General features: G+C 37.6%; 1 protein-coding gene across 1 annotated transcript in view; it reads right to left on the reverse strand.

Moving 5' to 3' along the window:
• Positions 1-9,886, reverse strand: part of LOC145690596 (uncharacterized) — a 388,755-nt gene extending 378,869 nt beyond the window's left edge. Inside the window, exon 1 of the mRNA XM_081765641.1 lies at positions 9,781-9,886. The gene's annotated coding sequence lies outside the window, so the exon portion shown is untranslated. The remainder of the gene's footprint in view (positions 1-9,780) is intronic.
• Positions 9,887-25,588: the final 15,702 nt, after the last annotated feature.

A 25,588-nucleotide genomic window follows, 5' to 3' on the forward strand; every position in this document is an offset into this window, starting at 1 on the left:
TTTTACAAATTTCCTTCCTGTTGTCCCCTAAAGGGTTTCCACTAGGCGACATGAAAATATCTCACTTGACATAGACAAAACTGAAGGGGGCCACCAGAAGTAATTGTCGAAAAATTACAATTCTTTTACGATTTTCGTATAAATACGGCTTCCGGATGTGTAATATAAAAACTACAGTGCAAAAGACACAAATCAACCTGCTCTTGGTGGCCACTAAAAAGCACAAGGGGTATCAAACCGAATCAGAGCAGGGAGAATCCAGTGGGCTTGCGAGGTAGCGCAGAGATGTGTCCGAAGAGAGCAGACGCGTCAGCAAAGGTGGGTATGCGCGCAAGCAAGGGTATTGGAAAGAAGTAGATTTTGGTAATGATACGAGTTTCGATAGCACTTGTCATGGTATCGTACTCATAACACTCAGTCTTTACACTGTGTAGAAATACGCCGTCAGTGGAAAATAGCATCTAATAGATCCATTTCCATATGCACTCACTTATTTCATAGATCATAAAGTACTTGTAATGATTTTACACTAGTAACCTTACACTTGTAAATCTGAAATACAGTTGTATGTAATTCTGTCGCCTGCAGAAATTTATTCATTATAAACATGCCTTTTCATGCTAAGTATTGAATTTTACCTGTAAGTCTTCCAAAATGTTGAGCGCCAAAACTACACCTGCACCAAGTCATTAATTCTCGTGCGTTGCCAATAATGTTTGCCTGGTCCTGATCTGATTTTTACCATGATTCAATTTGCCTTTTTGGTTGCATTTGATAATAATAGTGGTAAGGAAGTTTTATATTTGTAACAGTTCTTTGTTGTCAGCTCCGATTTTGACAATTCGTCCACGATTTCATTATACTTTAAGCCTACATGCGCCCTGGTATAAAATAATTGAGTTATACATTTTTTCCTTAATTGCGTAATAACTTGATTTTATTAACAATAGATTCCATGAAATATTGGATGACCATTTATGACTGAGATAACACCTCTACCATATGTGCAACACATGCGTTTCCAAGGGACGGGAATTTTCGAGGACCGGCAAAATCTGTCATGACTATATTATTTAAAATAAATACTTCTTGTTGGAAACAGATTCCATGATAAAGATAGTTAAATTTGCCAAGCTGACCTATTTGAATATTACATTAATAAATCATGTTTAGGTCCCATTAGTTTAAGGTCACAACACATAGACAGTGCTAAGGCAAATGGTCAAGCAAATCCCATTAAAAATTACTTGATTCTTGTCAAATACAAGAACTCAATTCTCTAACACCAGCGAAATTCGCTCCATTTAGTTATTTATCACACGGAATGAAACTAGTCTTCTCTTTGTCATAAACAAATTCCTTATAATTGAAGGTGGAAACAAGAATCTTTAATTTGTTTTAAGAGATGTAGAATGAAAATCAACAAATAAAGATAAAAGAGCTAGTTACACTGGAATTGCAAACTGATATATTGTGATTGATGCTCATATTGAATTCTATCAAAATGATTACCATGTTTTCTCCAGTGTGTGCTTGCTTCATATTTCACTAACATAATAGATTATTATTTATAGAGAAAACAGGCACAACTAGATTGTATATGTAGTGTTTAGGCCTTTCTGAGTACGAGTGCGTTTTCCCTCCCTTTTGTTGTTCATGATGGGGTAGCATGCTTCAAATAATGATTTTTAAGAGTTGTTCTTTCTGGAGAAAGGGGGCGGCAAATGATGCCATTGCACAGGGCAGCAAATTGTCTAGGGTCCTGGATAACAGTGCATCCGTGTAAATACAGGCATTAGTGATATTTAGTTGGGATGCTGTGCAAATGGCGGATATCGGAGGGATGGTGTTTGGTGCATGTATGAGGGTTATGGTGCTTATTGCTAGATAGTGCGCAGTGTCTGCAAAAGTGCGGTGCAAACGTGGATTGAAACTGTTACTGACTTGTGTGCTGAATTGCATCAAGTTGTACTATTGAATAGTATAAACTTTTATCATAATTTGGGTACGTGCCCTGTCAGTTCAGGAACTTTCCATTGAGATTGATGAGAGCATTCTTACGTTATCTCTTATTAAATAATAGTGTTCATTTGCATTGTGAATGTGTGGTGATTGGTAAAGTGTTCATTTTGAATATCATTTTTCGTAAGTAGATGATGCATGCTGGGAGTTTCAGCGCCTAGTATTGGGGTGTGTGGGGGATCGGGCATTAACCAGAATGGCTGAAGGTCGAAGTATGGAAGCTGTGGATGCTGATAGCGGGGTTCCATATTGGGAGCGGGATCAGGGTGTCAATGATGTGGGAGAGTCCTCTTCGGATATAAATGTAGAGCTTCATACTCAAGAATCTAGTAGCGGGGGTGCTTATTATATGAATGATAATGCGCACCAGATGGAAGGGGTGAATTGCAAGACTCGTCATCTTGTACCGTGTTGTATATTTTTAGGATCAAAAAAAGAAGACGATGATCGGAAATACATAATGAGTATAAGTGGGGGATTGTTCTTTGCAGAAATTCCAGGAATAGAAAGGGTGAATAGTGTGGGCAGAGATTTGTTGGGGATTCAGTTTCGCTCGGGGGAGGAAGCGGATAATTTTCTAGATCATGATATTTTGTATCAGCGGAATTAGGAGGCATTCATCCCATATCATGTGATATGTTCGGCCGGTGTCTTAGAGGGGGTGGATCCAGAGGGGAAATTGGTGATCTGTAAATGAGGTGGCTGTGGAGTCGGTGCGAGGAATTTGCAGGAGGGCCGATATGTCCCAGTTGCAACCCACATCAAAGGTAATTTTATCCTTCGATTCACGATCACTCCCCACAGATGTGAGGCTTTATTACATGAAACAAACTGCGTACGCATGTATACCCTGTAATGCGTCGGTGCGTGGATGGTTGCAACAGCTTTGGGCAGGGAGGGGTGGTTGCCTCCTTAAGAAGTCTCTTTGTGTGGAATGTGGAGGGGGCCGCACGCGGGAGATGTGTGCCAGTCCCTTGCTCTGTGTAGATTGTTTAAGCGAATATGCGGCGAATTTCCCTTGCTGTCCGGAGAGGGTTCGCCGGAGGAGGGTCATGGAACTAGTGGTGAGGGAGGAACTTTCTTTCAATGAAGCAAGTAACGTGCTAGGAGGGAAGAATCAACAAGTAGCAGATGCCGCACAACCTCTGGGCAGGAGTTCGACTCGCCAACCCCCTTTTCAGACTGACTTTGACTTCACCTAACAAGTTGTGTTTGTCAGTAGTATCTTTTGAAGATGTGCCACCGCTAGTGGTACCGCACCAGGAGGGTTTTGGTGTTCCCCCTGAAAAAGAAAGACGGAACCTAGCTGATTTCAGAATAACAAAACCAATTATACATACGTGTTCAGTCGATAGTTCCTCAGAATCTTTAATTGGGAATGCTTCACCGCGGTCAGACCCGTCCACTGCGGGTTTTTCAAAACACGCAATCTCACAGGGAAACCAGAACCAGAACTGGACTCGTCAGTAATTTCACCCAATAAAAAAGGACTGTCATATAAAGGAAAGTTTCTAGTAAATCAGAATGCACAAGGGCAGGGGCCAGTAACAAGGGAATTCACAACGTTTGATTCAAGGAAGAGGTCGGCAATCCTTTCATTGCGTCGGAGTTGGCAGATGGCATTATGACATCACAAAACAATGAGTAATATCAGCGATCATATGATGGACTCAGATTGCATAAGCGGAAAATGATGGAAGCTGTTAAAAAGTGTCTTTCACCCTTTTTCGACTGCAACGTGCAAGTAGGAAATGATTCACAGCTGGAAGCTGTCCTCGCCAACGTGCAATCTTGTTTAGATTTAAAAAAACAATATTAAATGTATATGGGGAGGTATAGACGATTCACAATCCTACGACTGTGAAGGGTATATGCGAAAGAGATATTGCCTCCAGTTACTCATAAATGTTTTCTCGACAGATATTTTTCTTCAGGAAACTTGGTGTAGTCCTAAATTACCTTTCAATCTTAAAGGGTGCAGTTGTATTGATCAGCTCAGATTTGATTCCTATGGTGGAGTAGCAGTGTGTATTGGAAGAAATATTGTATATCCTCTTCAGACACAAGCTCATAGTTATTTATCAAATCACGTAGTATTACATATATTTGAAGGTGTTTGTCTCCTGAAGTGAGAAAATGTTCTTTTAAAAATTACCTCCACCTTGTTGGCATTTATGGCATGCACCACATAAGATACATCGGGACTCAAGGAGGACTATTCACATAATATATTAGCAATAATATTTAGACATATATTCATTTTAAAATTTCTATTTTCTAATATTAGTATAATAACAGGACTTATTTGTATTGTCTATTAAATACTATTCTGTATTAAATGCCATTATTGGATATTTCAGCTTTGTTTTACTATTTTTTGTCACAATTAAGCTTTCAAATATAAGCTGGATAGTATTTTACGTATATTTTTCTAGATACTTACAAGTTTCTTTCAAATTTTTTAAACACACTAAATTGCACAGATATTATGTTCATACGTTCAGTACTTTAGTTTGTGTGGAACTTTCGGACAATTATGGTTTTGTGAAGCATAGGTATACTTTGCACTGAGTGCAACGAACAAATGTCAAGAAGGACCAACCTTTCATTCGGCATCTAGATCGTGTTCTCTGTTCATTTTGGGTATTTTCAGACACGTGAAGAGCATTTGCGTGTCCAGAAGCCTCGCATGGAACTGCCTGAACACTTCTACGTCTTTTCAGAGAAGAAACATCATCATCCTCAGCAATAGATATCTTCAGAAGTGGTTTCTACATCAATCTGACTTGAGTTGTATATTAAGTGTCCCACAATCGTGAGTTTAAAATCAAAATACAATAGAATGTTCTTCTTTGATCATTTATTACTTTCAGCATTTCGCCGGTATTCAATTGACGCAGATAAGATGGTGAAGTTGAGAAAATGGTGAATTACTCGTACTATCCACTTCTTAGTTCTACTTTTCATGGCATACTTACTAAGAATAATAAACAACCTGTATCCGCAAAATATTATTCTAAGGACGGCATTTTCCAAAAGAGAAACATCGGTAAATGCAAGATGATTAATTAGATTATATTTTACATATGTTTGTTCAAACCGCATATTTTCGTACTTTCTTTAATCAGAAGGGAGAATTTACCTCTCAGATTTCCAATTTACCTGAACAAATGTGCGTCAATGCTAATAACGCGTACTGATAATTTTTAAACAGAAAAAGGTGAGATATTAGTAAACAAATGCAAAATACAATGAACATAAGTTACGTGTGGAAAGTAAGCCTAATGACCTTTTGTATCAAATTTGATACATTAAATTTAAGAGAAAATAAAATGGTCTTTGTAAGTAAGTCTAAGTAATTTTTTCAGTGACTAATCAAGAGATAGATAAAACTGATTCTTGAAATTTAATGTATGAAACTTATAATTTATCAACATGGTTAATATGTTACATTTTTTTAAATAAATAAGTATACATTATAATTACATTTTGTGAAACAGTCGCATATATCAGGTTTAACCCCTTCGGGATCCTATGGTACAATTTGTACCATATGCACTTTTCATGGTACATTGCGTTATTTCTCTTCTATTTGAGCTTTTTCGTCCGGTTTTTCTTTTTTGTTTTCCAAGTCCAGAGGCCTTGCAGAAGACATTACGTATGGTTTCAGACCGTCCTGCGTCCAGACATAGGAGGTGATGACGTCATAAATCAAAAATTTCTTTTCTCATTTTCTAAGCGTACGTTCAATATTTTTGGCGGGCTTATTTTTCTACGTAGAAGATTGAAATTTTGCACAAACATTCAGTCCACCGAGTAGTATTTACCAGAAGTTTTTTCCGATTTGTGCGTAAAAACAGGGGGGTCCAGAGGGGCAAAAGTTGAAAAAGGGAAAATTTGCCCCAAAAAATCCCTTTTCTCAGGAATTTCCCGCCTTAGATACATGATGGAGACATGTGAATGGTACCGCCTGAAAGACAGTTCTATTCTGAAGAGAATGATTGGCGGATTATAGTTCTAGGGTAATTAGGGATGTCTCAGGAATTTTTTCCCTGAGATCATAGTGTTTTATGGTACTTTGGGGCATTGTGGGAATTTTTGATAAAAATTATCCCGCCCTTACTATTCAAGATAGAAACTTGAAATTTGGCACACACATTCAGTATACCAAGTACTATTTATCAGATTTTTTTTATGGCTACGGTCACACAGGAGGGGTCCAGGGGGGCCAAAGTTCGAGAAAAACAAATTCCCTCCGAAATTTTCACTTTGACATTTTTTCCCGCTTCTGGTATATGGTATGAGCATGCAAGTGGTACCATTCGAAAGCCAGCTCTATTCTGAAGAGAATGAGGTATGAACCATGATCCTAGGATAAATAGTGACGATACAGTAGCTGCTTGACTGAAAGTCTAAAAAATAGCCCAAAAAGCCAGGATCCGGAAACATCTGATAAACGCAAAAAAATCTATTTCATCACACACTCCTACACCTAGCACTCCATTTTCGACAACGACAAACACATTCAATGTTACCAGAACACATAACAGGAACTGGAGACCACAGTTTAGCACTATACATTTTTAAAAAAGAAAGAAGTCCGTCTAAGTTCAATATCTTAGGCAAATCTTTTCGGAATTAGTGATAAAAAATTGAAATAAGAATATAATGCCAGCGAAGAAATATAAAGGGAAATAGAACGGATTTACTAAATAAACTTAGAAAAACAAATCGCTGTCCATCACCATGTTTATACTACTTATTTTAAGTAAAAATTTCATCCAGCTCTTGTACTGATGGGAAGGATTTTAAAATGCTGACTGCATTTCCTCTCTGTATTCCTAGGCTTATTCGTTGTATTAAATAGTGTTTGCTTCTTGGGTCGCCTGACTTCTTAATTAAAGTTGATCCTAACTCATTCAAAAATTCACTGGCTTCTTTGCTAAAAACCCCCATCGTTTCTGTAGCAAAGGCAACAAAAAGATGATATTCTTTCAGTCTGGAGTACTTTGTATGTTTACGTTTAGCGATTGCTTCTGCTGCATTTCCTGCTTCCTCACAGGTTAGTGTTATGTATGAAGGAGCGAAAGTAGCAACACATGTTACACCCCATACAAGACTCTGGCCCATTTTCCAAGGGATTAAAGTTACTCCGTCCGGTCTTTTACCATCATTTCGATACAATCCTTGTGGCTCAATGATGCTAGGAACATCGATGCTGGCTAGTGCTCGTTTGATTATTTGGTTTAATTCCGTGTGACGTGTGGTTCTACCCCCACTTCTAATGCAGTTCAAAGCATGTAAACCTTTCTCGTCCACTCGACCTTGACACGCATATGTGAATGGGTGGCAAACATTTAGCCCCAAGTGTAATGCTACACATATTTTGAAAATATTATTTTCTAAAAAAAGTTCCGATGTTTTTTGAAGGTGTAGCTTGTAACCAGGCGCCAGACTCTTTTTTCTGAAGTGCTTTTAGGCTAGCAACGTCAAAACTATTTTGTGAAATTACCTCCGTCCCAGCTATCTCATTTAGTAGGATTTCATCCCCTTTTCTTTGTGATTCCTTGGCCTCTGGAATGGTATTATTATAGATGCCTTTCCATAATTCCAATGCTTCTGACAGATGAGGGATTTGCACTTCGTCAACTGAAATTTTCAAAATGTTGGAGACTAGTGACAACACCCCACAGCAAGAAGACAGAAACGCAGGAAGGCTCAAATCGGATGCCCTTCGTATATTTAAACCACCGTATCGTATCGGTAACCTTGCCTGAGTCCATTGACTTTCATTTAAAACTTGATTTATTATTGTTTGTAAAGATGTTTTCAGGGAGTTATCCAACTGAAGAATTCTTGAAATTAATTTTCAGACACTGAAGTGATTGAAAACAATCAAATATTTAAAATTATTTTCCTTTTTCTGCTTCATTGTGTTGAACCCGACAAATAGGCAAATTCAGCAAGCACCTAGTAAATGCATCAAGAACAAAGACAAAAATAACCAGAGTAGCGACACTTTGCATTTAAACGAGGGAATTTCTCTCATTTCATCCGACAAGCGTGCAAAGAAAATTAAACAGATTGTATCATATATGATACAAGAGGTCTGAGGAGGATATCAGGCATCCTTTTTGGATTTCAGATTTATTCTTCTTCATATTCAGACAATAGGAATCATAATGCTAGGATACTGAATATATACATCCCTCCAAGAATTCAACCAAACTTGGGCTTTTGGAGTTTATTACTAAATTCTAATCACAATTTGGATTGTATTATAGGGGATTGCCACGCTAATGCTAGGATTTGGGGATCAAGCAGAAACGATGGGTCTGGAGGAGCATTGGTGAAATCACTCATAAATTCCAATTATACATATCTGGGTGATGGTTCTCCTACGTATATGCGTGCTTTCATGTAGTGCGCCTGATTTAGCATTGATTGAATGTGTTCACTATGTGAAGGCGGAGTGGTCCACTTGTTATCATTCTTGCACTAGCGATCATCTTCCTATAATATTTAAAACTCATTATATTAAAAATATGGATGGTGCTTCACGGCACCAAACTAGAAATTCGGGATCCAGGCTTTAGCATGTTCACACAGGCTTCGATCGGAAGGAATATCAGAAACTGATTGACGATAGGATCACATCCTCAACATCAGCGTCGTATTTGTTTAGAATAGTAGCATCCACATCAACCATAATAAGTAATCAGAGGAAAAAGATACCAACAAAATATACAAGCCAAAGTCACAAACCGCTAGAAAGCCCATATGGTGGAACGGAACATGTCAGCAAGGTATGAATTCTTGTAAGGCAGCATTCAAGGGCTTCATTGGTTATTGAAGGCCAAATTTGTTTTTTGAATATCAACAGAACGAGGCTCAATTGAGAAAAATTGTCACTCAAACAAAACGACTGGGTTGGCGGACATTTTGCGATTCTGTGTCTGATCGCACATCTTCATGTAAGATTTGGTTATTCTGGAGGAAGTTTCGGGATTATTCTTTCAATCAGGAAGCACAGCTGCACTTCTTGCAGCATTTATCCTGGATAGAGCAATTCCATCAAAAGTTTTTTCCCTGTTCAATAAATAATAATCGTCTCTTAGTGAAGGACTGCTTGTTCAGTAATACTTACAGAGAATTAGATTCGGAATTTGGTATGAAAAAGTTATAATTAGTATATTATATAAATACTATACACCGAAGTGCGGCTCCTGGAATTGATGGAATCGGATATGAACATTGCGGGCTTTACCCTTGAAGGAACTTCGGTTATTACTAAATTATTATAATCAAATATGGAACACTGGAAATATACCAAAGGAATGGAAAAAACTACTCGTTACCCCAATACCGAAGTCAAAAAATTCTTTAAACCCATCAGACAATTACAGACCAATATCATTACTATCATGTGCATATAAAATATTTGAAAATTTAATATTAAATCGATTAAACTGGTGTTTAGAATATCATCAAATTTTCCCATATAACATTACAGGATTCAGAAAAAAACAATCAACGTACGATGCTTTGGCACTAACAACTTTAGACATATATAAAACTTTTATCACAAGGAATGTAATGTTAGTAACTTCTTTTGACATAAAAGGAGCATATCACAATGTAATTTTGGACATATTAATTAGAAAAATGGCAAACCTAAATATTCCAGAAAAAATAATACGAATAGTACATAACACCCTCATAAATCGATAGATATATATAAAGGTAAATAATACCTACACGGAATCCCGAGAATCATCATTAGGACTACTGCAGGGAAGCAAATTAAGTTCAGTACGTTTTAATATATACAGTATATTCTTGACTTAATCGATAAAAAATGGAAGGATGGTACAACAATGTCGTTCGCTGATGATGTACTTCTGAGTACTACTGCATCATCTATTGAAAAAGGAATAAATATTGTAGAACATAATTTTAAAATTTTGGTTACCTGAATGCATAATAATGGATTTGAACTGAACTGGAATAAAACTAAATACATATTTTTTTCACGGAAAAAATAATTTAAAACGTTACTTATTATATAATAATACAAAATTACCAAGGATCTTATAAAAGAAAGGATCTGCCCTTACAACAAAATCTTGAAGCCATACGTCACAGTTTTGCCACCTCTGCCCACTCCAGCCACTAGGATCGCAATGTCTTGAGCCAACAAACATGGCGGAAACGAAAGTAGCCAATCAGACAATGGCGGAAACGAGAGTAGCCAATCAGACGTTGCGATGCTCGGTTGTTTTTTGGCTTCATTATTTAATAGGATGAAGATATATATGAGCAGATCCTCTATTTTATAAGATCCTTGAAAATTACAACCTGAACCATTATTAAATATCTACGTATATATTTAGATAAGAAACTTAATTGGAATTAGCGCATGCAATATCTAATGAAGAATTCGGAAAAACATGTACAACTGCTAAGAAGTTCATCTGCAAAAAAAATGGGGCATCAGCCCGTTCACATTAGTCAAAATATTAAAACAAGTAAGCCAGGCAAAACTTTTATGCGTACGGCAGCTTATTTTTCAACAAAATCAATAAACATTCTTATAAGTTAGAACAAATATTATATAATATAGCTAAAATTATTTTTTCACAGCCAGCATGTTGCCCGAAAATAGCCTTATTAAATGATTCTAAATGCATCCCAATAGAATTGGAAATTGCAAAGATAGCAAACATATTTATTCTAAATAATTTTAGCAAAGCAAATTCAACTATAATTGTACCGTGTCATGCGAAAACGAACTAAGCGCCACTTTCGTACTTTTGAGAAAATTACGTTTAAAGGTTGATGTCCAGCATTAGTGTAGCCGTAATCAAAAGTGAAATTATGTTTCTTTTTTTGGAAAGGTGTTGGTTTCCCTCTCTTCTCGATTCTGCAAAACGTTCTAATGCTTATCAGGAACCAATCTTCGCATTTACGTGGATTTTCCAAGTTTGGCGCTTAGTTCACTTTTGCATAACACGGTACAATTATTAAATTACAAAAAAATGTAACCATGTTATTAGGAAACAAGAAAACTCCATTTACGAAACACAAACCATGGATTGTGGAAGCCAGGCAAAACTTTTATGCGTACGGCAGCTTATTTTTCAACAAAATCAATAAATATTCTTATAAGTTAGAACAAATATTATATAATATAGCTAAAATTATTTTTTCACAGCCAGCATGTTGCCCGAAAATAGCCTTATTAAATGATTCTAAATGCATCCCAATAGAATTGGAAATTGCAAAGATAGCAAACATATTTATTATAAATAATTTTAGCAAAGCAAAGTCAACTATAATTATTAAATTACAAAAAAAATGTAACCATGTTATTAGGAAACAAGAAAACTCCATATACGAAACACAAACCATGGATTGTGGAAGCTTACATTAAATTGCAAAAATATTATCAATATATCCATAATTACCTTCTATCGCTTGTTATGCATGGGAATATTCAGTAAATGTAGTACAAATAGAAGCATTGATTCCGTCATACATCAATATTAAGAACATAAGTCTGCAAAAAACAACTTTACCAAAACATCTGGCAGCATAACATTGAAAAATTTGCTCAGGACCACTTTTTAATCTATACAGATGCATCTAAATATTCCAATGCCAATGTTGGAGCAGCGATCTATATAGCTGAAATGGAAATTACTATCAAAAACCAATTACCAAAAATATGGCTATTTTTGATGGGGAGGCATTCACAATAAAACAAGCCTTTTTATACATCAAAAAACAGGAAATCAAAAAAGCAATTATATGTACAGATTCTCTAAGTGTAATTACTGCTCTTTCAACTACACATTGGAATAACAGTTCCATGCATAATACTTAATATTAAATATCTTTATTCTACTATGGTTAAACAAAACTACTCATCAATACTCGGATTTATGAAAGCGCACGTCAACATAAAAAATAGCGATATTATCGATCGCGCTGCCAAGAGTGCATGTACAGAAGGATACAGAATTCCAATAAAATTCAATCCCCAAAAATGTCCAGAATAACACAAAACGATCTAAATGAATGGTGAAACCATCAACCAAACCTTCCAGGAAAATTATATTGGAATATACATTCTACTAAAAATAAAACAGATTTTCAAAACATGGACCAGGAGAGAGATTATTATATATTATAGATTACTATTTGGAACTGCATTAACAGCATACAAATTGTATCAAATAAAAAAAGGAAACATATCATTGCGGGTCCAATAAAAGAGTTGGCACACTAAATCACATATTATTTGAATGCGACTTACATCAAGATCTAAGGAATGATTTACTCAAACAATTAGTTAAAATGCATGGGTACACTCCTTTATCTTATCATTCAATTTCTGATAGCTACTGGTATCAATTTATTAAAAAAATAATTTAAAACAATAACAAAAAATTAGAACAATAGAAAAAATAAAAAAATATGTCATCAATCATCCATAAGATTATCAAAAGAATGAAGACGCTATATATATATATATATATATATATATATATATATATATATATATATATATATATATATATATATATATATTTAAAAAACAAGAACCAAGATAGCACGAAATATTCATATTTAAATCCAGACCATACAATAACATTCAAGAAGCTATATGACCCAGGACGTTACAATCATCTCAAGAAAAAATAGAATGGAATGGAATCTTTAAGTTTTACGTCCCACGGTTATGCCGGTTAGGCTAAAGGAGACGGTGATTATGAGAGATGAGTGAAATGGTGGAATGAAGAAAGTGGGAGGAAACGGGAGAACCCCGAGAAAACCCACGAGCACGGTGTTCGTCCACCACGAAGTTCACTTGGCGGAGGCTGGGATCGAACCCGGGACCCCAAGCACCAGAGGTGAACGCTCTACCACTGAGCCACCGCGCCCCCAAGAAAAAATAGACAAAGTTACAACTGATATAATGGGATCAACACACAAAATAGTAACATGAAATGGAAAAAATTCATTCAATCAATATAGCATCCAACATTCAACCAGCAAACTTGTTAGAGTGATACGCTAACTTACGAAATACTCAATGGTGCAAAAATTATCACTGATCACAGTGAAGAAGACCGGACAAGATATTTAGTTGCTTCATTACAAGTAGTGCTTGAATGATTGCGAAAGCTTCCGCCTCGAAAATTGAGGTGCACGTCGGCAATTTATGGCGTTTTTCAATCGAATATGTGGTATTATATCAGCGACTCCGATTGCTTTGTCCTGCCGCTTTGAACCGTTTGTGAAGATGAAAGCTCGCTCATATGGTTGTTGGTCTTTATAATATTGCCAGATATAATTATAGATATTAGATAAACGCTTAGGAATAATGGTAGAAATTTTGATTCAATTGAAACTATACTGGAAACCAAAAGCTGATATTGTTTGTACTTTGGATATGCAAGAGTTGAGTTGTTCATATTCTCTATAAAGTTATGTGTGGTAATTTATTATTGTATGGATATTTTCTCTTTGCATTGATTATTAGTTTATCTAACAATTGGAAGAGAATAGATTTACCCGTTCCTGATAGTAAAAAAAATGCTGTTAATATATCTGTATTTGATTTGGAATGCTGGTAATTTCTAGTAGAGAGTTTTATAGGCAAAATGCCGGTTGTGAGAAGATAATCTTTGTGCCTTCGTGTATTTTTTGCATTTTATCATAAAAATATGACAACTTGTGGTCATAAAACATATTTCCACGTAACATTTTTGCTATTCAAATTTGGTTCATTACCTCATTCAAGAGATATGTATTAATACCCTATTTTCGAGCGCTTAGGCTTTTTTCTTATATTCATGTATTTATTCGCTTCGTTAAGTAAATATTTTAAATGATTTTTACAAGTTAGCTTTTGATCTAATATGAGTCCTAAGTATTTGATCCCCTTTGTACAATTCGATAATGCATCATTCAACGAGAAGAATTGTTCATCGTGTTGAAATATGAAGCGGTACTGAATGCGAATACAATAGAAGATTGGTAATATGAAGGGTATTGATAATAGAATATTAGTTGTAATCCTTTTATTTTACGTAGATGATATGTGATTGCTTGGTAGATGTTCTGTTTACGCGAATAACAACAATAATAATAGAAGATGTAAATGACTATCTGAATAACAGATTTTCTTTTAAAAACATGTAAACTATTTATTTGCACATGGACCATGTAAATTTTTCTTTGTACATAGGATGACAAGTGATTGATTAGTACAGGATATGAATAACATTATTGATGGAATGCCGTTAAAAGATGTGAATGATCATGGCACAAAGTAAATAACATTAATGATGTTGTTTCAAAAGATTGTTTTGATCACGTTAATGATATATGAGAAACAAATGAAATGCAACTACATGTTTTCTCCGCCCCTATACCTATGAAAATTGTATAGAGAATTGGGAAAGTACATGTAAAAATATTTTAATTGATGTAGGGGGAGTGTTTGAAAAATTGTTTTAAAGTACCACGTGATATGACGTCGTAGGTAAAGTTTCCTTATATATAAGGTATGAAGAGAAGACTGGCATAGTATCATCAAGGAGTCGTTTGGCAGTTTAGTACAGCGAGAAATTGAGCTCTGAGTCGGTTAAGGCGAAGCTGGTTAAGGAGAGATCGAAGCGGAAAAGTGAATTTCCCTGCAAGGATAAACCTTTTCGCCTCTTCGAAGTGGGAGTTACTTAGGCTGTGCGTTACGGTCTGCTGGTGTGGTGGAGGTAGTCGGGTCACACATGGCGTCTCGGTGAAGTAGGTTATGGCCGTTGCGCCCTTGGAGATGGACTAGAGGAGCGAGCACCTATATAAAATGAACCACCTTAGTGTGGTGTGGCCTGTACCGTTTGTGGGTGGATTATCGAGAATGTGATTTACAGGCTTCGTTATATGAAATCTTAGACTTCACCATGATCTCCTGTAATCGTTGCTGATGCTGGCAAGCACGATCATCAGCCGCATAAGGTTCGCCGCTATGTATGCTAGTTGCAGCATTAGAAGAGTGATCGAAAGCATGTCCCTGACCACAAGTACGACAGCTGGCGGCAGATTTACATGTTTTGGCTAGGTGCCCATGCCGGTAACATTTCCAAAATATCTTCGCTAATGGTGAATATGGAGTGACTTGAAAGAGGTAGTAATATAGGTAGCACTCTAGAAGGCCAATTAGCTATCAAAAGTCGGTACCACTGTGGTTGTAGGGATACGAGATGACTTTACTGGTTCAGCAACTGGTGTGTTAGGGGCATCTGACCTTTGGACAACTTCAAAGACGGGTGTTGCACCAGTTGTTCAATTCTACGACGATGAACAACAGAAATTCAATCACACTGTATGTCGGTGAGATCTTCAATGTAAATGTTAACTGGCACACTTTTAATAACATCCATAATAATAACGGCGTAGTGGGGGATGTACGGCGTCCAATCTTGTTGTGCGAGGATATCGTTTGTAAGTAAGCCATTAGCATGACAACCACTGTCACGGAATCAACTTCATTATTACGTGCAGTGCAAATGTGATTCGATCTATTTGATTATAAGATTTTGAAGCCATTTTACAGCGTTTTTAAAGAAAGATTTGATCAAGCCATACAACTGTTTCACCTGCTGGTGAATTGAATGGATCATGCGGAAAATAATGGCGGAAAATAATGGAAGCGAAGGCAGAGAAAGGTTCTGAATTACCTCCGGGATTTTGTGACTTCTTTTCTCATCTTCATTCAGTTCCTGCAATATCAGCGACATTGAAAGAATATTCTCGACTTTCGGATTAAAATGAATATTGGAATTCAGTCTTGGGGTGGAAAAAGCTATAAATCCCATACGCATTCCGCCAGAGGGCCGCCGTAGACCCATCGACGTGCGAATGGCGGGCCGGTGGTGGACGCTGGCGCCGGACTACCTGCTCGATTACACTAATTACACCGTCATTTCGCCGACGGATTATCCTCCATAATCTCGCTGCTTCCCCGCCTTTGGCCGATACCCAGCCACTGAAATTCCCCCACGTATTTTCCCATGTGGAAGACGTAGTCGGAACAACCACGAACCACTGCGGTTTCCCACCATAAATTTCCCTTCACTCTGCTTTCTCTATTCTTACGAGAGAACCTATCGAAGTGTAACTGACTTCGAGTTGAGAATATGGCCGTTGGATACCTTGTCTCAAAAGAACATAACACGAAAAGGGATACATCCTCGATCTCAACCGTTGCGGAGATATAAACGTGAAAAGTTAGAAATTGAGCTCCATTACAAAGTCAGATTCCGGGTCAGATTTTTTGGAAACGGTCGAGTAAGGAAACTCAGTCAATACATATCAAATTGGTGTGGGGAGCACAGCACCTTTTGAATGAAAAACTTGTGTCCCCCGAGGCACTCGCAGAGTCCCAGGTGGGGTCCAACTCAAAATTTGCAAATGGAACCGGGTGTCAAAAATCATATTTTATGAAATCTATTGTTAAATAAAAGAAGATAGAACAAATCTCAACTCTCTACGATAACCCTATGCAAACGGGCAACTGGTCAAAATGTCAAGTACCTTGCACTATCAAATTGTTTTTCTATTTTGTTATTGTCGCAACTTAACGGATTTAGAAGCGTGGCCATAGATTTTCTGATGTAGGTTGTATTGAGATTTTGACCAGTTGTCCGTTTGCACAGGTTTATCGTAGAAAGTTGAGATTTGTTCTATCTTCTTTTATTTAACAATAGCTTTCATACAATATGCTACTTGAACCCCGGTTCCATTTGCAGATTTTGAGTTGGACCCCGCCTGGGACCCTGCGAGTGCTTCGGGAGACACAAATTTTTCATTCAAAAGGTGCTGTGCTCCCCACATTAATTTGATATGTATTCGCTGATTTTCCTTACTCGACCGTTTCCAAAAAATCTGACCCGGAATCTGACTTAGTAATGTATAGTATGGAGCTCAATTTGTAACTTTTCACGCTTATATCTCCGCAACGGTTGAGATCGAGGATGTACCCCTTTTCGTGTTATGTTCTTGCGGGACAAGGTATCCAACGGCCATAGTCTCGACTCGAAGTCAGAGTTATATTTGGATAGGTTCCCTCGTTAGTTTTGACAACGTATAGGTACTTAAGCGCTGAAACCTCTGTACCAACACATTGTTAAAATACAAAATAGCTACAAATTCAAAGTAGTATTTGTGTGTTAATTTAACACCAAAAATTTTTTTGTCCGTCGTCCCGGTTAACGGGTTTTGCCCTTTCTTCGGGTAAGTGCTTCAGACATAAAAGTTGGATTGAACTTTAATGTGGTTGGTCTAAGAAGTGTACATATATCTAATATTTATTCATTCATTAAGTACACACACACACACACATATATATATATATATATATATATATATATATATATATATATATATATATATATATATATATATATATATATATATATATATATATATATAGAGAGAGAGAGAGAGAGAGAGAGAGAGAGAGAGGTGATTGAAGGGTGAGAAAAAACATATAATAAAGTACAAGTATAATATGTGAGGTTAGGTGCGCAACTGTAATGTTGTAGAAAAAATACATTTATTAGAATGGCGTGCTGAGTTATGACTAATGCAAAACTGGAATGAATATAGTCCAGATTCTTCTTTTCTTTCTTTTTTCAAAATAAATGAATTGGAAGTTTATAAAACGGGAAATGAGTTTGAGGCATTAGTTTCTTATATATATATATATATATATATATATATATATATATATATATATATATATATATATATATATATATATATATATATATATCCTCACAGCATTGTCAAGGCCCTAAATTTGTATTTTACATTTAAAGTTGCAACCAGGTGTTTCTGACTGCCGTATTCGGTAGCCCGATCATCACCCTTGTTCTTCGCGCGCACAGTCATTCGAAGAACTGAAAACGTACTCTATACACAAACAGTTTATGGTTGTGAACTCGGAAAGCCTGGTACTTCTGCTTGTCAAGGTCAAAAAGTGGGAGAAGAAAGGATGTGTAGAATGTAAAGAGGGTGCAACAGTGACTGATGCTTGTAAGGGAACATATTCATTTGTAGTTCGTGCACATTCCGCCTGTAGCGCTACTGTGGCACAACGTATATTGTAACTGTATAACTCTTGTACACCGCTAGTAGGTCTATTGGCGTTAGTGACGACCGAAACTATGTTGTCAGCTCTGACTGCGATAAGGCACTGCCGTGCTGCTTTTGCTTTTCTTTTTTCTCCTTTTTCATTTGTGAGACGCCAAACATGTTTTTGCTTGTTGCACGCGCTGAATGGGTTCCTGCGAGCGATGTATTTAAGAAGTTGACTACATATTCTTGTTTGCGATAGTTTTAAATTGGTTAACTATTGAAAACTATACGAAATAAAGCTGTACTTGTTAAGGTATATTAGTCGACGACGTAGCTACTGACAGTGTTGATTACAGATTTTCTCGAGGAAGAATTTAATTACAGTAGAGGTGAAGAGGAGACGTCCATTTAGACAGCCCCCTCCCCTTACCAGACTAAATCGGAAATGGTCTCAATCGTTTGTACACAAATGTGCAGGTGAAATCTTCGTTTGTACACAATTAGGGGCGCCGTCAGAACGAAAACAAAGTGGGGGCTGTCTAAATGGTAGCCCCCCACCAACATGTCCTATTCAAGCACAAATTGTCGCAATCATTTGTACATCGTTTATACAGAAATGTGCAGGCGAAATTTTCGATTGTACACAAATAGGGGCGCTACCAGGACGAAAATAAAGGGGGGGCTGTCTAAATGGTAACCCCCCACCAACATGTCCAATTCAATCACAAATTGTCCCAATTGTTTCTACATCGCTTGTACAGAAATATGAAGGCGAAATTTTCGTTTGTACAGAATTAGGGGCGCCGCCAGAACGAATAAAATATTGGGGGCTGTCCAAATGGTAGCCCCCCAATATGTCCAATTATAACAAAATGTCGCAATCGTTTTGTACATCGTTTGTACAGAAATGTGCAGGCGAAATTTTCGTTTTACACAATTAGGGGCGCCGCCAGAACGAAAACAAAGTGGGTGCTGTCAACGTGGTAGCCCCCACCATGTCCAATTCAATTACAAATTGTCGCAGTCGTTTGTACATGGTTTGAACAGAAATGTGAAGGCAAAATTATCGTTTGTACACAATTAGGGGCGCCAGCAGAACAAAAACAACGTGGGGGGCTGTCAAAATGGTAGCCCCCCAACATGTCTAATTCAATCACAAATTGTCGCAATCGTTTGTACTTCTTTTTCACAGAAATGTGCAGGAAAAAGTTTCGTTTGTACACAATTAGAGTCGCCGCCAGAACGAAAAGAACTGGGGGGGGGCTGTCTAAATGGTAGCCTCCTCACCATGTCCAATTCAATCACAAATTATCGCAATCGTTTCCAAATCATTTGTAGAGAAATGTGAATTCTAAATTTTTCTTTGAACACATTTACGGGCGCCGCCAGAACGAAAACAAAGTGGGGTCCGTCTAAATGGTAGCCCCCACCATGTCCAATTCAATCAAAAATTATCGCAATCGTTTCTACATCGCTTGAACAGAAATGTGCAAGCCAAATGTTCGTTTGTACACAATTAGGGGCACCGCCAGAACGAAAACAAGTGGGGGCTGTCTAAGTGGTAGTTCCCCACTATGTACATTTGAATCACAAATTGTCGCAATCGGTTGTACATCGTTCGTACAGAAATCTGCAAGCAAAATTTTCGTTTTTAGACAATTAGAGGCGTCGCCAGAATGAAAAAAGTGGGGGACTGTCTAAATATTAGCCCCCACCATGTCTAATTCAATCACAAATTGTCGCAATCGTTCCTACATCGTTTGTACAGAAGTGTGCAGACGAAATTCTCGCTTGTACACAATTAATGGCGCCGCCAAAACGAAAACAAAGTGGGAGCTGTCTAAATGGTAGCCCCTCCACCATGTCCAATTCAATCACAAATTGTCGCAATCATTCCTACATCGTTTTTACAGAAATGTGCAGGCAAAAGTTTTGTTTGTACACAATTAATGGCACCGTCAGAACGAAAACAAAGTGGGGGCTGTCTAAATGGTAGCCCCTCCACCATGTCTAATTCAATCTCAAATTGTTGCAATCGTTCCTACATCGTTTGTACAGAACTGTGCAGGCGAGATTGTCGTTTGTACACAATTAATGGCGACGCCAGAACGAAAACAATGTGGGCGCTGTCTAAGTGGTAGCCCCCCACCATGTCCTATTTAATCACAAATTGTCGCATTCATTTCTACATCGTTTGTACAGAAAAGTGCAGACAAAATTTTCGTTTGTACACAATTAGGGGCGCCGCCAGAACGAAGACAAAGTGGGAAAGGGCTGTCTAAAAGGTAGCCCTTCACCATGTCCAATTCAAGCCAAAATTGTCGCAATCGTTTCTACATCATTTATACAGAAATGCGCAGGCGAAATTTTTGTTTGTACATTATTAGGAGCGCAGTAAAAACTGAAACAAATTGGGGGCTGTCTAAGTGATAGCCCCCACCATGTCCAATTCAAGCACAAATCGTCGCAATCGTTTGTACAGAAAAGTGCAGGCGAAATTTTCGTTTGTGCACAATTAGGGACGCCGCCAGAGTGAAATCAAAGTGGTGTCTGTGTAAATGGTAGACCCCCCATTTCAAATGTAATCACAAATTGTCGCAATTGTTTCTACATCTATTGTACAGAAATGCGCAAGCCAAATTTTTGTTTGTACACTATTAGCGGCGCCGTCAGAACAGACAAAGAGTGGGGGCTGTCTAAATGGTAGCCCCCCACCATGTCCAATTCAAGCAAAAATTGTCGCAATCGTTTCTACATCATTTGAACAAAAACGTGCAGGAGAAATTTTTGTTTGTACATTATTAGGAGCGCAGTAAAAACTGAAACAAATTCGGGGCTGTCTAAGTGATAGCCCCCCCAAATGTCCAATTCAATCACAAATTGTCACAATCGTTTCCACATCGTTTCTACAGAAACGAGAAGACTAAATTTCCGTTTGTACATAATTAAGGGCGCCGCCAGAACGAAAACAAAGTGGGGGCTGTTTAAGTGACAACCCCCACCATGTCCAATTCAATCACAAATCGTCGCAATCGTTTGTACATCATTTGTACAGAAATGTGCAGGCGAAATTTTCGTTTGTACACAATTAGGGGCGCCGCGAGAACGAAAACAATGTGAGGGCTGTCTAAATGGTAGCCCCCCCATTTCCAATTCAATCACAAATTGTCAGAATCGTTTCTATATCGTTTGTACAGAAATGTGCAGGCTAAATTTTTGTACATAATTAAGGGCGCCGCCAGAACGAAAACAAAGTGGGGGGGCTGTTTAAGTGATAGCCCCCCACTATGTCCAATCACAAATTGTCGCAATCGTTTCTACATCGTTTGTACAGAAATGTGCATGCGAAATTTTTGTTTGTACATAATTAGTGGCGCCGCCAGGGCGAAAACAATGTGGGGGGCTTTCTAAGTGATAGCCCAATCACCATGTTGAATTCAACCACAAACTGTCGCACTTGTTTGTTACGGTTTTGTACAGAAATTTGCAGGCGAAATTTTCGTTTGTACACAATTGCGGGCGCGCCAAAACGATAAAAAAGTATAGGCTGCCTAATTGGTAGCACCTCTTCACGTCCGATTCAAAAGAAAATTATCTCAATTGTTTGTACATCGTTTGAGAAGTAATGCGCAGGCGAAAGTTTTTTTCTACGTTATCAGGTGCGTCGACAGAACGAAAAAAAGGGGAGTTGTCTAAGTGCTAGCCTTACCATGTTCGATTGAACCACAAATTGTCGCGATCGTTTATACATCGTTTATGCAGAAATGTGCAGGTAAAATTTTCGTTTGTATTAAATAATATACGGATGTGAGTATTTTTAATATCTGCGATCAACGTTAACCGGTTTGAATAACGGTTGCTGAGTTTGAAAATGGTACCTATTACACTAGTCGAAAAAAAAAATCTTTTTCTGTGGCACACGGAAGAAAATACCTGATTCTAATAGAACCATTCACGTAGAATTCGAATCTGCAATCAGTTTTTCTCCATCATCCTTAGTTTTCCCGTGACAGAGGTGTTTTCGGAAAATTTCCCCTCAAATTTCTTTTTTTCTTTTTTTAAAACCAATTTCATACTTGTAGCTTGGGTACCTTAGGTATATAAACGCACAAATTATATTGTATGTTAGGTTGATTTATACGTAGTAAGCCCTCTAAGTTTCATAAGAATAGCATTATTCTATCTAGATAAATAAACATATTTATATAAAAAATATGCTATGTGTACTGTTCATTTTACAATATTCATTAGTGCAGATAAAATCACATATAACTTCCACGAAAATTACAATATTAGCACGGTTTATATCATATTGGAATTGAAATAAAACATATTTTCAATGATGTATACACTGTGTCACCATTTTATATCTACTTAATAAATAACACAATAGAAGTGAGTGGTATCTTCTTAATAAATGGACACTTACTTACCTCAACTAATATGTTTTAGTTGTCGACTTTCTTCTGTGTTTGGTTTCTGGAACATCTCTTTTAAGTGCCGAACAGTAATCGGCTAGCATTTTTGAACTTCACTGTCATTGGTATCTCTTCTCCATGGAGGAATTGTCCTGATGAAAATGTTCCCCATACTCATCACTAACAGCACCAAGGTTTTTAGGAAAGAAATGCAGGTGGGAGTCTAGAAAGTGAACTTTAAGGGACATGTTGCAACCCATTTCATTGAATGATTGCCGGAAATTACTCACAATTTTACGGTAATTTGGGGCTTTCTTCTTTCCAAAAAAATTCTCTGTTAAACATTTAAATGGACACCAAGCTGCTTTCTCAACCAGAGTTAAGAGATGCTCAAATTTTTGGTCACGAATCAAACATCTTATTTGGGGGTCTACAAAAATCCCTAGCGTCACTAACCCGAGGAATTTTTTCCTTGAGGTAAGAAGATCCTGCATTACTTTTGTCCATTGCCCTAACAAAGTTTTTGAAGAGTCCCAAAATTATGTGAAGAGGAGGTAGAATTATCTAATCAGGGCTCACCAGTCAGGAATAAACAGCATTCTTCTGTCCAGGAGTTAATACATGCGTTGGCAATTCCTTCTTGATGTAATGTTCCGCTTTGTTCCTGCTGTCCCATTCGCAGAGGAAACAACAATATTTCGTATAACAGAGAAAGAAATGACTTGTAAATCACAGCAAACGGTCCACTTGTATTTCTCATACTAAATTTTTTCTAACACTATTTCGATGTTTTCATAGGTTTCCTTCATATTAGTTGCATAAGCCAAAGGCACTGAAGGAAATTTGTTGCCATTGTGCGAAAGGACAGCCTTAAAACTAGTTTTCGAAGAGTCAATAAGCAATCTCCACTCTGTACTTATATGTGCATGTCCAAGTGTATCCATCACAGCACAGACATTATTACAATACACTAAATCATTTTCTTGAGAATAATAGTTTTGAAACTCTGTATGATGGTTTCGAAAAATTCACACTTTAGTGTCACGATGGAGCAGACTCCAGCCTTAAGTTTAGAATCAAGAAGTTCTGTCTGTGTCTTGGAGAGTTTTAAATCCCGTACGAGGTCATTTAGTTCACCCGGAGTTATCAGATGGGGATCCAATGTAGATATGCTTCCTACATAAGTAGGATCATCTTCATTTGGAACTTCAATAGTTGCCTCAAGTACGTAATCCTCATTTACCGTAAGATGAGTAGGAGGTACTGGTACAGGTAATTCTGCACTGTGTGTAACTGGCCTAATTGCTGATGGCAAATTAGGGTACTGTACTATGTGGTTAGATTTACTGCTTATTTCTTTTATCTCTGTCATACAAAAGTAGCAGTCTGAAGAATGATCTTTTCGTTCCCTCTAGATCATCGGTACTGCGAAGTCCATGTTTCGTTCACCATTTGCCCACCCAGTCAGACGTTTCACGCAAGTACAACAAATGTAGTGAGGAACCCAGTTCCTATCCTGGTCTCCTACACAGCAACCAAAATATAACTGATAACACTTCCTCACAAGTGGACTAAAACATCGACGTTGTGATTTAAATATCAGCTCCCCACACACATAACAGAAATTGTCCGGTTTATTTACACACTTCCTCGACATCTTGTATCGTGTAAGGTATCACACACACACACACAGGAATCTACACTCCATCAAATTCCCACAAAATCTCTCTAGAAATTCCCTCATACAAAAATGGTGACATGCTGTACACATCATTGAAAATGTTTTATTGGAAGTCCAATGAGGTATAAACCGTGGTATATTATAATTTTCGTGGAAATTATATATGTTGAAGACCGACCCGACCCCACCCGTGACCCGAATTGACTGACCCGACAACCCGACCAGAGCTGACCCGATTGGCCCGACCCAAAGTGACGCGAGTGAACCAACCCGAGGTGACCTAACCCGATAACCGACCCGAGTGACCTGACCTTACAATCTAGCCAGTTTGAGAGAGCTAGAACCTTACAAAACTGCCACCAGAAAAAATGCTGACCAATTCTTATGCATAAACCATTGTTTCGGCTTTTTTATTTGTAGTATAATTATCCTCCTCTTCCTCTTCAGTGTTCTGCCATTAATGACAGGCCAGTTGCCGTGAACTAGGTAAGAAGCTTCCATTTTTGCGATTTCCCGCTAATATCTGCCTCGCAACCCAACATAAAGTACCACCCTCAGTAGATTGGGTACCTAACTTCTGGCCCACTTTTCCCCCCACCCCCTAACTACCAAAAATTACATAACCGCCACTGACCACTAAACTTTAATAAAGAAGGTGAGAGCAAAGTAGATTAGATATTGTACACTGCGCAATGCTTTTATGACATTTAAAATCATAAAAACTTACATCTAAAACTTATAACTTATAGGGCTGTCTTTGATTGAAAAAATAGTTTTTGTTTGATCGAAATCGGTTCAGAAATAGCTGAATTATAAGAAGATAAAGTTTAGTATGTCGCATAGGCTTTTATGACATTTTAAATAAATTTTCAAAGTAAAAAGCAGCAAAACCTGAGAGGACTTACGCCTTTCTCTTATTTGTTTGTTTGGTTTGCTTTTGGCTGCCTCTCAGGCTCCTTTTTCTGTTTGTTTCTCTTTCTGCTCCTGCTTCTCTTGTGCCTCCGTTTCTCTTTCTGTTGCTGCTTCTGCTGCTGCTTCTGTTGTGCCTCCGTTTTCTTTTCCCGACTAGCGCTAGTCTCCATTCACGTCAACTCAATCTGATTTGCTTGGCTTATAGATGAGAGAGTGAAAATCCTTCTTCTGGCTTGGAGGCGACTCCAACCTGCGACGATCACGCCGATAACTACTCATAGCTGGCCAGACCATGAGCGAGCACACTCGGCTAACATGTACTCAAAGAAATCAAATGAAAATCGGTCCTTATATATGAACAAATACTTCTACAAGTAACGCCATCTATTAGCAAAGTGATAAACTAAGT

This window comes from Thermobia domestica, chromosome 7 (genome assembly GCF_964235325.1).
Source record: "Thermobia domestica chromosome 7, izTheDome1.hap1.1, whole genome shotgun sequence".
Lineage (NCBI taxonomy): Eukaryota > Metazoa > Arthropoda > Insecta > Zygentoma > Lepismatidae > Thermobia > Thermobia domestica.